Genomic DNA, 15566 nt, shown 5'->3' on the forward strand with positions numbered 1-15566 from the left:
CCAACCACCCGCTCATCACACTTCACTTCACCCATCCACCCAACCCTATTCACCCAATCAACCTCGTTCCGACATCACATTCCGTCCGCTCACCTTGCCAAACCATCTTAGCCTTTCTCCCTGACCACCTAGCCCACCTTTCCACCCATTCCTTTCACTTAACCAGCCCTGCCCCACAAACCCAATTCAACAAGCCACCCAACGACCCCTAGCACCCACCCACCCCATCACGACCATCCACTTTCCACTCCCCTCAACCCACCCCAACTCTCGACCACTTACCTTCCAACCCTACCCACCCACTCCGAACCCACCCAATCCAGTGTGCCCTCCCTGTTCACCTGTCCACTCAACCCACCCATCCACACTGCCCACCCGTTCAACCACCGACCCACCCTGTCGTTTCACCCAACCTACTCGACGCTGTCCACCCACACACACTCACTTTGCCGACCCAGCCCATCCGTCCAGCAGCAATAATTGCAAATTTACACACACACACACACACACACATACACACACACACACACACACACACACACACACACACACACACACACACACACACACACACATTCACCGTCACCTGGTGGGATGAATTTGGCCAGGGATATATGAGGGGTTGGGCGACACAAGGGAAGTAACCAACAATAATAAGGTTTGTCAGAAATCGTTCCCCAAGTTCAACAACGTTCTTTTAGTAGTAACTATACTGAAAGTATGGTTTTGAGCAGTATGTGACCTTACTTCACGATGTTATAAAACGCCTTCCTGCCTTGCAGTTGCCAGTTAATATTTCGTTCAGTTTGGGTGGATGGGTAGATGGATGAAGTTAATTAATGGGTGCGTGGTGGGTGTGGGTGGGTGGGAGTGCAGAATGGGTCGGTGAAAGGGATGGATGGATGTGTGGGATGGGTGGGAAGCCAGAGTCGGTGGCTGAGTGGGAAAACAGGGTGGGTAGATGAAAAAGCTGTAGGGTGGGTGGGCATGATGAATAAGTGAATAGGCGGGGTAGGTGGTGAATGGGTGGACAGTCGACGTGTGCGGAGCTGATGGGACAGAAAGGGTGGGAGGACAGGGTGGGTGAAGGTATGTAGGGAGGTTGGCTCTTGGGCAGGGTGGGTGCGATATGAGAGAGATGTGAATGGGTGAACAGGGTGGGTTCTGTGATTGGGCGGTGGGGTGAATAGGTTGATGGGTGGGTGTGTAGTCAGGCGAGTGGGTGGGATGGGTTAATGGGTGGGCAGACTGGGTGGATGGGTTCGGAAGATGGATGTACTTTATTTGTGACTGGGTAAATGTGTGGCAAAATGGGTCCTATGAGTGAAAGGGTTAATTAGCTTCTTCAGTCAGAGGTACTGCTACTCACAATAAGCAGTCTCATCCAATTTTAGCCTGAGAAAAATAATAAAGTGACGGAAATGATGCTGTCACTGAAAATAAGTCACAGATTAATATTATTCTCTTGCAGAGGAAAATCTCTTGTATATCTCTAGTATACTTTCTGTTACTGTGGTCCATAGTATGATGGGGCTCGATAGGCGTTTACCCAGCTGCATCAGTATATTGTGCAAACCATTACCCTGTCATACCCAGAGAGCATCCATTCTCTTTGTTACCCTCCTACCCCCCCCCCACCTCCCCACGCAACCCCTCCCATAATGAAGTACAATACAAGTCGGTCTAAAATTTCAGTTTCTAGAAGTCCACACTATGCGTTTGTGCTGAGTCTGTTTTGATTTGCATTATTTCCAGACCCAAATGGCCACGGGAGGGAAGGGGGCGTGGCAAGAGAGGGTGATGTTCCTTTCTGAGTGATTGTATTGTATATGGTTATTGTGGACCTGAGATATTTTGTGGAATAATTGTAGATGTATTTTCTAAGACTTTAGTGGCTGCAGTATTATATGGGACTGTGGTAAGAGTCTGGTTTATGGAATTGTGCGATCATGATAATTGTTTGGCTGTTGTCGTCTGTGAAAGGGTGGTGCTTGTGTTGGTCCGTATATTGGTGGCTGGTGTGTGGGTGGGGTAGTAATCTGTGAGATGGTGGCAGTTTGTTTCTGTGATGATGATAGCTGTGTCGTCGTGGTAGCTGCTGTTGTAGTAGATTCTCTGCTGTACAAAATCACATGAATCAGTCACAAATATATAAAGTGTGAGCTTTGCTACTGTTTCCAGGCTTAGCATCCTGTTGTTGTTCTTTTTTTTCCTGCGCTTATCCCTTTGCTTCAGCATCAAAATTTCTTTGTAGCATTAAGCCTACAGTCAATGAAATAAACAAGATTTGTTTTCTTTTGCCTTTTGACAATCATTCTCATAATTTTTTTTTATTTCCCAAACAGGTCTCAAACTAGTGTTTCCTGGGAATTAGTCTGTGATCTAAGTAGGTTTATATTTTTTTCCGAGTTGTACCAGGAAAGTCTAGTCAATTTTCTTTTTCTTAGATCGAAATAAAACTTATATACTCTTTTTGTTTTCTTTACCACCATGGCTCGGTTCAGACTGGCGAAAGATTCAATACTTTAGTTAAGTCTTTTGTCTAAACGTAAGAATGCGATGTTTTTTCCTCCAGTGCCTTTGTCAGCTAAATTTCCTTTTCCGATGCCATCTGGATTTCTTACACCGACAAAGTTTTTGCTGTCCTGGCAAAAGGCCAGACCAGAGAGTTTTAATGAAGATTGGGAAAACAATCAGTTCTTTCTGTTCGTTATGGTGCTTATATATATTTTTTTATACAAGGAAGAAGGAACCAAAGGCCAGGAGCCGTTCCTTCCAAGAAAAAACAAAAACAATACAAAAGAGAGCCAAATTCAAGTCCGGTTCATTTCGAGATGCCTGGACACACTGCGTTTGAAAAACTGGAGATCATAGGAAGTAGGAAACACAGACAGAGGGAGACAGTTCCAGAGTTGACCTCTTGCATAAATAAAGGACTTGGAGTACCGGTTAACTATTGCATTAGAGAGTTGGACAGAAGAAGGATGAGAGTTTGTTGCTAGACAGGTGCTACGAGCCCGTCGAAGAGAAGGAGGGATGCAAGCAGACAGTTCAGAGGATCAGTGACCATTGAAGTAGCGATAGGAATAAACATGGAACAGTACTGTGAAGAGACATAGGTTGAAGGGAGCCAGTAAGAGGAGGAGAGTGTATGAGACGAAAAGCCTTTGACTCCACCCTATTGAGAAGAGCTGTATCTGGGGATCCTTCCCATACATGAGAGTTGTTCTCTACACAGGGACGAATAAAACCCGTGTATAAAGTCAACAACTGTGCAGGGGTAAAGAATGTATGGAGTCGACTTAGCACACCTAATCTCTAGGACACGGATTTTATAAGAGATGTAGGCTAATATGATCTTTCCAAGATAAGTCCAGAGAGAATGAAACCCCAAGTATGTTTAAAGATGATGCAGACTTAGCTGGATATTATTAAACATTGGTGGGTACTCCTGTGGAAGATTTTGTGGTGTTGAGAGGTGTAAGAACTGAGTCTTTGATGCACTGAAAACAAGCTTATTTTTACCCTAGTCGGAGATAGGAGCCAAGTCAGACATTCTGCCATAGCCTCATCCCTTGTTTGCTGAAGTAACTGCTGAGATGGACGTTGCGGGAACCGAACGGAAAGGTGAAATGTGGAATCATCAGCATATGAGTGGATAGGGTTAGATGTACTGTACAGCTTAGGTCATTGACGAATATGAGGAAGAGAGTTAGTGATTGGACAGACCCCTGAGGAACACCACTGCTGACTGATTTAGAAGAACGATGGCCGTCTACAACAGCAGCTACAGATCGACCAAAAAGGAAGCTATAGATGAAGGCACATATGGAAGGATAGAACCCGTAAGATTGCAGTCTGGAAATTAAAGATATGTACTTAATCCATTCACTAATATCAAATGTTTGTCCTTGTTAATTCTTGTTACCTCCTGTCGTTGGTGGTCAGTGCTGGCAACCATTATTCACTCACTTGATGTAATGCTGCCTACTTCTTTCTTCTCCCTTCTCATTCTGTTTTTTTGTCTGTCATCCTCTCTCTCTCTGTTTCTCTCTCTCATTCTTGTCCTTTTTTATTGCTCTTTTTTCCATCTCTGGTTGTCCTGCACTGACAAGCCTAATCGTTTCAAGAAACATTTTACAACACTGAATGGTAACCATACGGCTATATTACGGGATGAAGTTGAGCACCCACATTTTCCATTTTCTCATCATCCAAGCTTACTTTACATTCAGTTACTTCATTTCTCTCGAAGACCATAACTTTAGTGTTCCTTATATTCACCTATAGATTCCGTTTCTTGAACACTGTCCCAAATTCAATCAACAATCCTTGCAATTCCCAATTGTCTACATTTAACAATACAGTATCATCTGCAATCAACAATGCAGAAGTTTCCAAACGCTGCACACTCTCATTAGGGCGGTCCAACAGCCACTGCTCTACCTTGTATCTCTATTAAAACCCCATCAATATACATATTGAACAACCATGAAGACATGACACATCCCTGTTTCAATCCAACATTCAGAAAGAAAACCCACATGTACTGCAACCTTACCACCGTCATACACATTCTCCATGGCATTCAACAACTATCCATTTACTTCATATAATCTTAATTTTCCACGTTCCCTGTCTGCCCACTCTGTCATATGCTATCTCCAGATCCATGAAGGTCGTATACAACTTCTTTCCCTCCTCTAGGAACTTTTCTACGAAAGACCTAAGAATGAATATCTGATGTGCACAACCCCTTCCTTGCATAAAGCCTCCCTGTTCTTCTTTAACTAATTCCTTTGTTATTTCTCTAGCTTTGCCCATAAGTATCTCATCATATAATTTTCCTATTATACTGAGAAGACAAAATTTGTCTCCTTAGAAGTGTGTGCCAATCAAAGGGATTTTATGCCCCTATGATTACCACACACTTGTTTTTCCCCTTTGTTTATTTAATCAAGGTTATTAAATCTGTCCTGTATGACGTAGTCATAGCTTGTCTTCAGTATGGACGCTGGGTTTTAGCACAAATTTCGTGACATGTGAAAGTTTGTGGGATGTAGGAAGCATACTGGGCTTTAGGAAACATACTGTGAAATATATATCCATAGTCAATCAATCAATCAATCAATCAATCAATTATTTCCTGTGGCACCCTCGGGGATGCATAGGGCCTCGATGAACTCACACCACCACATCCTATCTTGTGCTAACTCCTCAAGATCTCCCCAACACTCATCTCCAGCTTCCCGTCTCATTGTCCTCACCCACGTCTCTTTTGGCCTTCCTCTACCTCTCCTACCAAGTGCCACCCACCCTGGTGTACCTCGTACTATTCCCTGTCTCCTATACACATGTCCTAGCCACTTCCATCGTGAGAATCTAACATATTCATCGATCGGCTGCACTCCCGTTATTTCTCTAATTCTACTATTTAGTATCCTTTCCCACCACTTAACTCCTAATATTCTTCTAACTGCTTTATTTTCAAACACCAAGAATTTATTTTCCATAGTCACTGTGCTGTACCAAGACTCGTGTCCATAAATTAAGATACTCCTAACCATTACCTTATAAAGTTTGATTTTTGTATGCACACAAAAATTGTTATTATTCCAAATATTTTTAAGCATTCCCATTGCCTGATTAGCCTTCTTTAACCTTTCCTCGAATTCAAAGTTCAAAGAACCATCCTTGGCTAAATAAGTACCTAAATATTTAAACCTATCAACTTGCTTTACAACCATACCTCCAATTACACATTCCTGCGCATTTTCCATATTCATATTGATTATTTCAGTTTTTCCACAATTAATAACCAAACCCACCTTGCGACCTTCACTCACCAAACAGTCCAACACTCTCTGCATCTCTTCTGGCCCATCACAAATCAAAACTATATCATCTGCATAATCTAAATCCATAGTCAGATTAAAAAAAAAAAGAAGAAGTTAGAAAGGATCAAGACTAGAACAGCAAAAGACAAAAGAGACCTTTGGCAGTCGCATCCAACCCCGCAGTTTGTTAAGGGGCAAGAAATATTTATTTGAGGAGGATGGGCGGCTAAAGGGGGTCCCACCCTGACTAAACTCTGGTTTGGGTGAAAGAAAACCTCTATGCAAATTTCATGTTTTTAGGGGCAAATTAAGGCGCTGTCTGCCCTGAGGGCCATCCCTCCTGTCAGAGGCCCTCGGTGGTCCACTTCTGCCAAAAACGTGGTCTGAGTTAATGTCTACCACAAAGCACAAATTCATATTTCTAGAATAAAAACTGCGACCGTACATGGGTGGCATCTGGGAGTCCCACTCTGCCTAAAACCAGGCACAAGTGAAGGTCAAACACTTTTCAAAATTTTGTGTTCCTTGTAAAACAAATATGGTTTCCCGTGGTTAAAATCTATTTGCATGCATAATGACCTTGACCAGGACCACAGGGGCTGCCACTCCCCCTACCCATTGTGATGGATCCTCAGGGATTCCCACCAGCTTTTCATCTTTCCACAGTAAAGCTTTACCACCGTGCATAAATTCGTGATTCTGGTAAAAAATTATGGCCGTGCCTAATGGCTTTGTCCGGGACCTGAGGGGCAGCCCCCAGCACCACCAGTGAGGAGCAGCTGTTGGGGGCCCTTCTCTGCCTGGAAGCTCGGCTGGGTGAAAGTCGATCACTGTGCAAAATTTTGTTTTCCTCACATCTAAGAACTCACTGGCTGGGGTATGAATTACTGGCCATTTTCTATATTTTTCTTATTGACTCAGGACATGAGCATTTTTCCCGCGTTGTTTTTGCATGGCTTTTTCGTGTTTGTTCTTAACATGTTTTCTCTTCTGTTATGGTAACTTACAGATCAGACAGACTCAAAGAAATACTTGCTCGAGAGGCCTTGTATTAGTCTCTTGATTAGGCCACCTACGCAGTTAAGTCTATATCAGAGTTCTCTATCCCCAGATCAGACGCAGGAGCTATCATTGGTCTATATTTTTTCTTTCTTAGCCATGGTCCAGCTACGATTGCTACCAGAGATCCAGCCTTTTGTAATTTTTTTGTTCTCAACACACAAAATACTGATATTTTTTCTCTCAGTGCCTTTGCTCGCCAAATATCCATTCCGAAACCACTCGGATTCTGCTGGGATTTTTGCATTGATCTGGAAGGCTATTCTTTTCTTTTTTTTCCTATCGCCAATTGGCGAAAACAGAGTTAAATTTTTATGGGGACTATGTATGTGTATGTATATATGTATGTATGCAGGTATGTATGAATTATTTATGCATATACAGGAGGCGGCATGCACGTGGCTGACATCAGCCATCAGTTGTACGAGACACGTTCAAGCCATTATTTTACGGATCTTGCAGGCACCTGATCCATAAGACTGTGGGACACCACTTTCAGTCATTGGAGAAGTGACATGGTGACAACATAAAGGGCCAATGTAATGGTCTACTTGCTGTAGCCTCTGCGCATGACCAACCTGCCACTTCGACTGGGGTGTTATAACCACTAGTTCATTATTGTGATCGGAACCCTGCCATGTGCCCTGCCTAACTACCAGGCACCTTCTGAAATTATGAATCACTACAAAAGCTCAACACAGTATTTTCTTGCTCATCATCTTGGGGATGCGTACATAATACCATCGAGATTTTTTCCTCAGAAAAACAAGTCTTCATGACAGTAAGCAGTCTTTTAAACAGTTTTTTATATGCGCATACAGTAATTTATCACTATAATATTCACTCTGATTTTGATCTGCCTGTCTACTCTGCGAATGAAGATGAAAGATTAAACAAGAGATTTCATAAGTACATTTAGGATCAAACACACATATTATGATAGTGTCAAAGGTGATCAACCCTTTCAGTGCTATATTCATTTTCAAAAACTTTACTCTTACCAACCATGGACGATTATATTCAGCAAAGGGAAACCAGAATGAGTAATTAGGTCAAATCTGTCTGCAGAACCCCTTCTCCTGCGATAATGAAATTCAGGTATATTATTCTCACAGACACTAGGTTCTTTTAACCAAAAAAAAAAAAAAAAAAAAAAAAGCCCTATCACAATGTTACTCAACATCATGGTGAAATTTGAGTTTATGGCCACCACTTCATGCAACTTCCATTTAATTTAAGTTCTTCATGATTATTTTCTAACTTTTTACCCGTCTCCTCCCCAGAGGGGCTCAGGGACGGGCATTGTTTTCACTCGGTTTGTCTCTTTGTTTATCTGTCTGTCTGTCTGTCTGTTAACAACTTTAAGCGAAAACTACTACTCCTTTTAACTATAATTACAAGAATGATGGGCTATGACCTTCTGATCACCTGATTACATTTCTGGCCAAATTTGGTAAAGACTCAGGCTGTAGGCCCCAAGAATGTTAAAAAAGAAAGAAAGAAATACTGGTAAAAAATCGTTTTTCGCCATAACTCCTTTCAAATTCGTCATATCGACATGAAAACAAACCTAAAGAATCATAAATCTGCATCCTATAACATGCCTCATTACGTCACTAGGGTCACCCCACAGATAGCGGTAGGGGGGTCAACGCCAGGTGGGTCGGGCCAAAAATTTCAGATGGGGATAAAATCGTAAATTTTCACCCGATTTACTCCAGATTTTATATGTGACGTCTTTGACTAGATATCCTGTTGTGTTTAAACGTCAGCACTAAAATGACTGCCAGGGACGGGTTTCCTGTGTCTTGGCACCGCTTCTTGTCTGATTGTTTTTTGACACAAATATCTTTTGTGTAGGCATAGTTCTCCCTGCTAATTTCTCTTTTCATTTCTCATGAGTTTAGCGCGTTATGAAAATTGATATTGTCCACCTAAAGTCCGCCAGAATGCTTTCTACCAGTTAACCTAACTAACTAACCCAGGTAACCGAGCCACACCTTGGTCAAAATATATCTACATATAATTATAATCTGCTCCGGTTTGTTCATATTATATGACCATTATTTGAGGTTATTCTCGGATTATGTCACAGCATGCACTTGCTAGGTTTTATTATGCTTCAGTTACGTTCTATTGTGCCACCGATATTACTTATACTTCAGTTATATCATAGTATACATCGGTTAGGATAATTATGCATAGGTTAGGTCCTTTAGCCTTCCTACGGGCTCGGCTCAAATCAAATCAAAACTGTTGGAGCTGATTCTCATCTCAAACTGAAATTTTTTTTATCCTTGGTTGATCATCAGCCATTTCACCAAACTTGGCCCAGATGAAACGAAAGCTGGTGTAGGCCTCGTCTGTGACTTTGAACTTTTACGGATTGTTTCTAAAATCGAATCCCTTCTTCCTTGCTTTACCGTGAGTCCTCTCACAAAATTCAGTCAAATTTTGACTGAAATTGTAGTAGCTGAACTTGCACTCTGAACTTGTTTTTTGAACCTTCTCTATGACCTTGACACTTACCAGAATCAAAACTCAGTTAATTTTTTCCAATTTAACCACGAACCCTTGTACTAAGTTTGGTCTAAATGAGATCAATACTGCCAAAATTAACTTTGCCAGGTGACCCTAACGCTTTGATGTAAAGAATTACAGATCACACATTTGGTTGGCTCAACTGTTCCAACAAGTTTGGAGTAAATCAGACAAGAACTGTTTTAGTTTTTTTATTTTTATTTTTTCACAAAGACACGAGAGCTGCACTTTGTGCTTGTCCTTTGCCCTTGTACACTGACTGATTGTTCTCAAAATTGACTCAGTTCATATCATACCTTAACCATTCCATCACGTTTGCTGTAAATCAAATAAAAACTGTATACCTTGACAATGCTCGGAAAAATCTGCCTTAGCACTGCAACCCTGATCTTACCTATGACCTGAAAATCATTAGGCTTACTCCTTGGCTAACAGTAATTCCTTTCACTAAGCTGGATGAAAATTGGATAATTTTTTTTTTGTTCACACCCTAACCCCCCGCCCCCAACACACACATACACACAAGACAGACAAGCGCCAGACAAGCGCCGATCAAACAACACCCATCTCGGGCTTCGCAAACGGGGGTGTAAAATATGAAAAGACAAGATGCCAGCTGATTATATTAAACTGCTAAGGAAAACTGCGTACCATAAAAACTGATTATGAGAAATTCCTTTGGTTAGCAACAGGTAAGTCTTGCAGAGAGAAGAATGTAAAACAGTCAGCGTGAGACAAAAGGGCCATACGTTCAAAACCAAGAGTTCAGGCGACCGAACGGCGGCGTTCAGTAGTCGGACGCTCCTGAACGCCAATCATCCTTACTATTAAAAAATCTGGATCGTCAGCTTTGGCGAAACCCAGTTCAGGCGTTTGAATGCCGTAACAGATGATAGACTGGGCGACAACACGCTACATACGCGTTAACAGTGCCCGAATTTTGAGTGTTTCTTCCGTTTAATAAACCATACACATCGGTAACCCAGTCTGTTTTTTTTTTTTTTTCTACCTAGGAAATATGTATATACACGCAAGACTTGGTAAAATTTTATGGTAGAATGCATAATGAGGATGCATTTACGTGAAAAATATAGCATACTGTATTGACTGAGCATGAATTATGGTATAACCTCCTTATGCCATTATTTGGGTGAAATAATTGTTTGACATATCTAGATCTGAATTTATAAGAGCGAAGTGAACGTATCATTGCATACTTTATAGACTTCCGTGGAATGTTTCCTGCCAGCCCACCAATCAGGAACGGCATAGCAGTATATCCCGATTATGCGCACCTCTACTCATGTACCAGTACAATCTATGTACATCATTTTATATGGCAAGATGTAAATACATAGCAACTGCAGAATTATTATTGGCATGGGGACTGTTTTGCCTCTTTGTAAAGCCGTTGTAATGGTGACATCCATTGCAGCACCGACACATGAGGGATGCAGTAACACTCCTCCAACTTTTTCAGCATTTTGTTCCACACTTACTTCATCCAGCCTTGATCAGCAGACCATGTTGGAAAATTCACGTTATCAGACATATGTAGGCTACCTTCACAGTTGTTCGTTCATTTCTCATATAGCTGCCTATAGATTTCTTTCCCTATACTGTTGCCAGCCTGTTACGGAACAGAGAGAGATAATGAATACTTCAAGTGAGAATACTAAAATCACTACTGTTCCGCAAAGTTCCAGGTTCAAAACAAAAGACTTAGGTAAAATTACAAGTTAAAGTTTAATGCTCAAACTAACAACTAAACATTCAGGACTCATAAGGATAATGTAATGGCAAAACAGGTTACATATATGGTTAACTGCAATAGCCTCTATTAACACGAATTTAGCAAGAGCAAATTTATCTAAGTCAGCCCTGATAAAATGAGAAAACCGGATAATGCTGAGTTAAAGCAAGATATAAAAATTATTACAGATACAAAATATTACTAATACTGGCTGACAGTATGGAACCAATATGAATCATAAAAACTTTACCAGGCTTACGAATTAACGCCTTAGGCTATACAGTACAAGAAAAATGGTAATAACACTTATACTCAAATTATACAGCAGCTAGATGGCTGAAGACTTCCTGAGCACTCACAAAAATAATAATATACTGTAGAGGAGAGGACAGAGATGTGAACAGAATGAGGAGTAGACCTAAGTGGCAACTAATGCAGAGACTGAGCTCATTATATAGGGGGCCAGCAAAGTTTGATTCAACTTGTAAGAAGGACGCGCAAATGAGGGCACAGAGGACGAAGAGTTGACAATCCTGCTCTGAACAACAGAAAGAACGACTTACTCTACTATAAGGGGGAGAAGGGGGGAGTGAGGTAGAACACGCAAGCCTGGTCACTATGGAAGCCACGTGGCGAATCGTGAACAAACATGCAGCATACTGTACATTAGGATCATACAAAGGATGATGCAATCATGAACAAAACTGTATCATAAGTTAGAATTATACAAGGGATGATGAAATCATAGGCTATGTAACAAGCCACCTTCCCTGTCTGTTATCAACAGTAAATTTCCAGGTTACTTCAGTAAGGATACTACTGTGGTATTTATATTCTTAATTATTACCTTTCCATTCAAAGAGTATAGAATGATTTTCTTTTAAATTACATGATAACGATTATTTTTCATCCGTCTGTTAAATCGACTTTACTTCTTTTCCCAGAATTCACTCCTCCTTTACAGTACTCTCATCCGGTTCTATTTTGTACAACCTGAATCTGCTACTGTTCTCCAAGCTTTATTCTAGTTTGTTGATATGCTTGATGTTGGTCTCCTTCACTAAACATTTATCTCATTAGTTCATGTTTGTCACAGTCACTGCTTTACTGCTCTTTTCTTGCTCTTGTATAACCCTTCCACCTAAACCAGTATTACTTGCCTTTCCTTCCGTCATTTACTCCTCCATTTCAGTAACTGTCACTTCCATCGAATTAACTCTTATTTGTATTTTACTTGCATGGTACAGATCATTTCCCTGGATCTGCATCCATTTATAGGTATAAAAAGTTCTTGGGATAGGAAAATTTATCAGGATGTTGTACGTGTGTGTGTGTGTGTGTGTGTGTGTGTGTGTGTGTGTGTGTGTGTGTTTAAATCTCATGAAATACTCTCCATTGCTTTAGAAACAATTTTTTAATAAAAAATTCTATATAACATCCAACCTACCTATGCTCAGATCTGAGTGCTTGATTGAAATCGGCAAATATTTTAGCCAGCATCTTAACCAATCAGTTCACTACTCTTCTGTCTTACAACCTTTAGCCAGACGCGTTAATCTTGTAAAGGGTAGCCACAATCAACTCGCCTCCAAAGTCGCCCTGTCCCCTGCCATTTTGCTGTCCTCCCCCGAAATTACACCCCCTCTCTCATATACCTCACCACACCATCCCTCCGTCTCATCCTCAGTCTCATCCTCCCTCTCACCCCCTCCACTTCACTCACATACTCTCCTAGCCAGTCTCTCATTCTACATCCTCTCCACATGGCCAAACCACCTCATTGTATACCTCCTAACACTTTCTGTCACATCCACACCCACACCACAATGCTCCTTCATTTCCTCATTTGTCGGTCTCCCTCTGGATGCAACTCCACATGCTCCTCTCATTTCCACTGCTCTTACCCTTGACTCGCGTTCTTCCAACAAAGTCCAAGCTTTACTTCCATATGTTAAAGTGAGGATCACTGTACTGTCTCGCCTCGGAATTTTTACTTCCATACTCATTTCCCTATTTTTTATCATTGTTTTCAGTGAACCAGGAACCTTTCTTCCCTACTGTAGGCTACCCTATCAAGCACTTCAGCCTCCAAACTCCCATCCTTATTCATCACACTACCCAAGTACTTAAATGCACTCACATTTTCCATTTTCTCGTTATCCAGCCTCACTGGGCATTCAGTGACTTCATTCACTCTTATCAATGATAATTTTACCTGCCTAACTAAATCGTACTGAAATCATCTTATTAATTACACTAGTGTCAAAACGAACTACATATTTCGCTGAAAACCTTAAGAGGTTGCAAAAATATATTTGCTGGTACTGATAAAAAATTTATGTACTCTGTACTTTTAGACGCAATGCTGTAACCAACTATATATGGGCATGCTAATGCTGGTAGAAAATACAAAGCTAACTAACCATTTGGCAACACTGGCCTACCTGTAATATATCTCAATCCTGCCATATCATATAATATTGTTTATATACTTTTCTTATACATTATACTACCATAGCTTCAAATATGGGGGAAAACTAGTGCTGTATCCAGCAGACTACTGGCTGACTTTTACCGATTACGTTAGCAACTACTGCAACTGCTGCCTGAATGATATACACACTTAAACTGTAAGCAATAAAGTTCAAGAGGCACTCCAAAAAATATTAATAATAATTGTCAACTTTATATAATGATTTTTCAATGACAAGATTGTCACACAAGAAAATGGTAACTACAGCACTGAGCTGGCCAACACAAAAACTTTAAGACCGTAGCCGTTCCAAAAATATATTGAGAAATTACAAACGCATTCTGAAATAAACATAATTTACTATCATAACTCCAAATAATATGCGCCATTTTGCTACCCAATCACCGCGGAAACTGTGCTTACTCTTATTCCTTTACAGAACCGTTCAGTCTTCAGTGTAATAATATTCAGTGTTTTAAAATAATAAAAAAATAAGTTTTCCTGTGGATATTTAAATTTGTTTCACGAAAAGGGATCTCTGGTGTCGTTTATCCACCTGTCACATTCAAGTATAATTATAAGTTAAATAAGTGACGAATGCCTGGAGTGAACTGCAAATTTATTTACTGTAAGAAAAACAGGATCGCCAGATGCTTAAGTTTGTTAATACTGTCTTTTAGTTTTTGTAGTACAGCCCAAAGTGAAGCAACAAGCGAGGCATACTGCTTCGTCAGATGGAACTGTCAAAAAGCTATTGGAAAGAAAAACACAGAGAGCTGGTAAAAAAAAAAAAAAACGGTCAGGAGTTAACTCGACGAGTGGCAGGGGCGTAAGTGTTTGATTGCCCACCGAAATAAAAGACAGAAAGCGAAAGAGCAGCTGTGTATCCTTTTGTAAAGATTGATCTCTATTTTCTGCTTAAGTTTTTACAAAGCTGTTTTTCACGGTTCCGGACAGAAATATATCAAATGAAGAATTTACTTTACTTTATCACTACATTAGGGAGGGGCAATTAGGTTATATTGGTTTGAGCATAGCTTATGTTGGCTAGATTGTAGCTCTAAGCTGGCTTGTGTGTAGTTTACGTTGGCTAGATTGGACTTTATGATGGCTTGTGTGCAGATTATGTTGGTCGTTTTGTAGCTAAATAATGACCTGATTTAGCTTCATGTTGGCTTGTATGTAGCATACGTTGACTATTCTGTACCCGCAACTTATGTTGGCGTTTATGTAACTTATGTTGACTCCTGCGTAACTTATATTGGTATATTCACCTAATGTTGGCCTGTATTTAGTTTATATTGGTTTGTGTGAAGATTATGTTGGTTTACTTATAGATTTTTGTTGGCTTGTTTGTAGCTTACTCATACATGGGTTTTTTGTGTAGCTTATGTTGACTATTATGCACTTTATATTAGCATGTATGTAGGCGATGTTGGCCTGTATGTAGTTATGTTGGCATGTATGTAAACTTTTTTTTTTTTTTTTTTTGCAATAACAGAAGAGAAAGGAAAAAAACAATTGAATGAAAAGAAGTAATCCATACACCAGATTGCAGGCGTCCTCCATTCATTAAAAAAATCTGTGATAATTGGACTTCACCAGACGTACATTGAAGTTTTCGGTGAAGAAAACACTCTGGGGAAGCAAGTTCCACAAAGGTGCAGTTGGGGGAATAAAAAAAAAAATGCTAGGCTGAAGTTCTGCATTATGGCAATGTGGCAGTCAGGTTAGGAGAGCCATCAAATGCTCGTGTAGTGCGGGGGAAGGCGTGGAGAGGTGGCACAATGAACGCAACGTCGTCTGAGCATTTACCATGAAAATATCTGTACATTAATGCACGGGAGGCAACATTCCTTACTTGTAGGGGAGGTAGTTTATTTTTTAATAGTAAGGTTATTAA

Source organism: Coenobita brevimanus, chromosome 45 (assembly GCF_032717465.1).
Source record: "Coenobita brevimanus isolate Jiangsu-jjx chromosome 45, ASM3271746v2, whole genome shotgun sequence".
In the NCBI taxonomy this organism is placed as follows: Eukaryota; Metazoa; Arthropoda; class Malacostraca; order Decapoda; family Coenobitidae; genus Coenobita; species Coenobita brevimanus.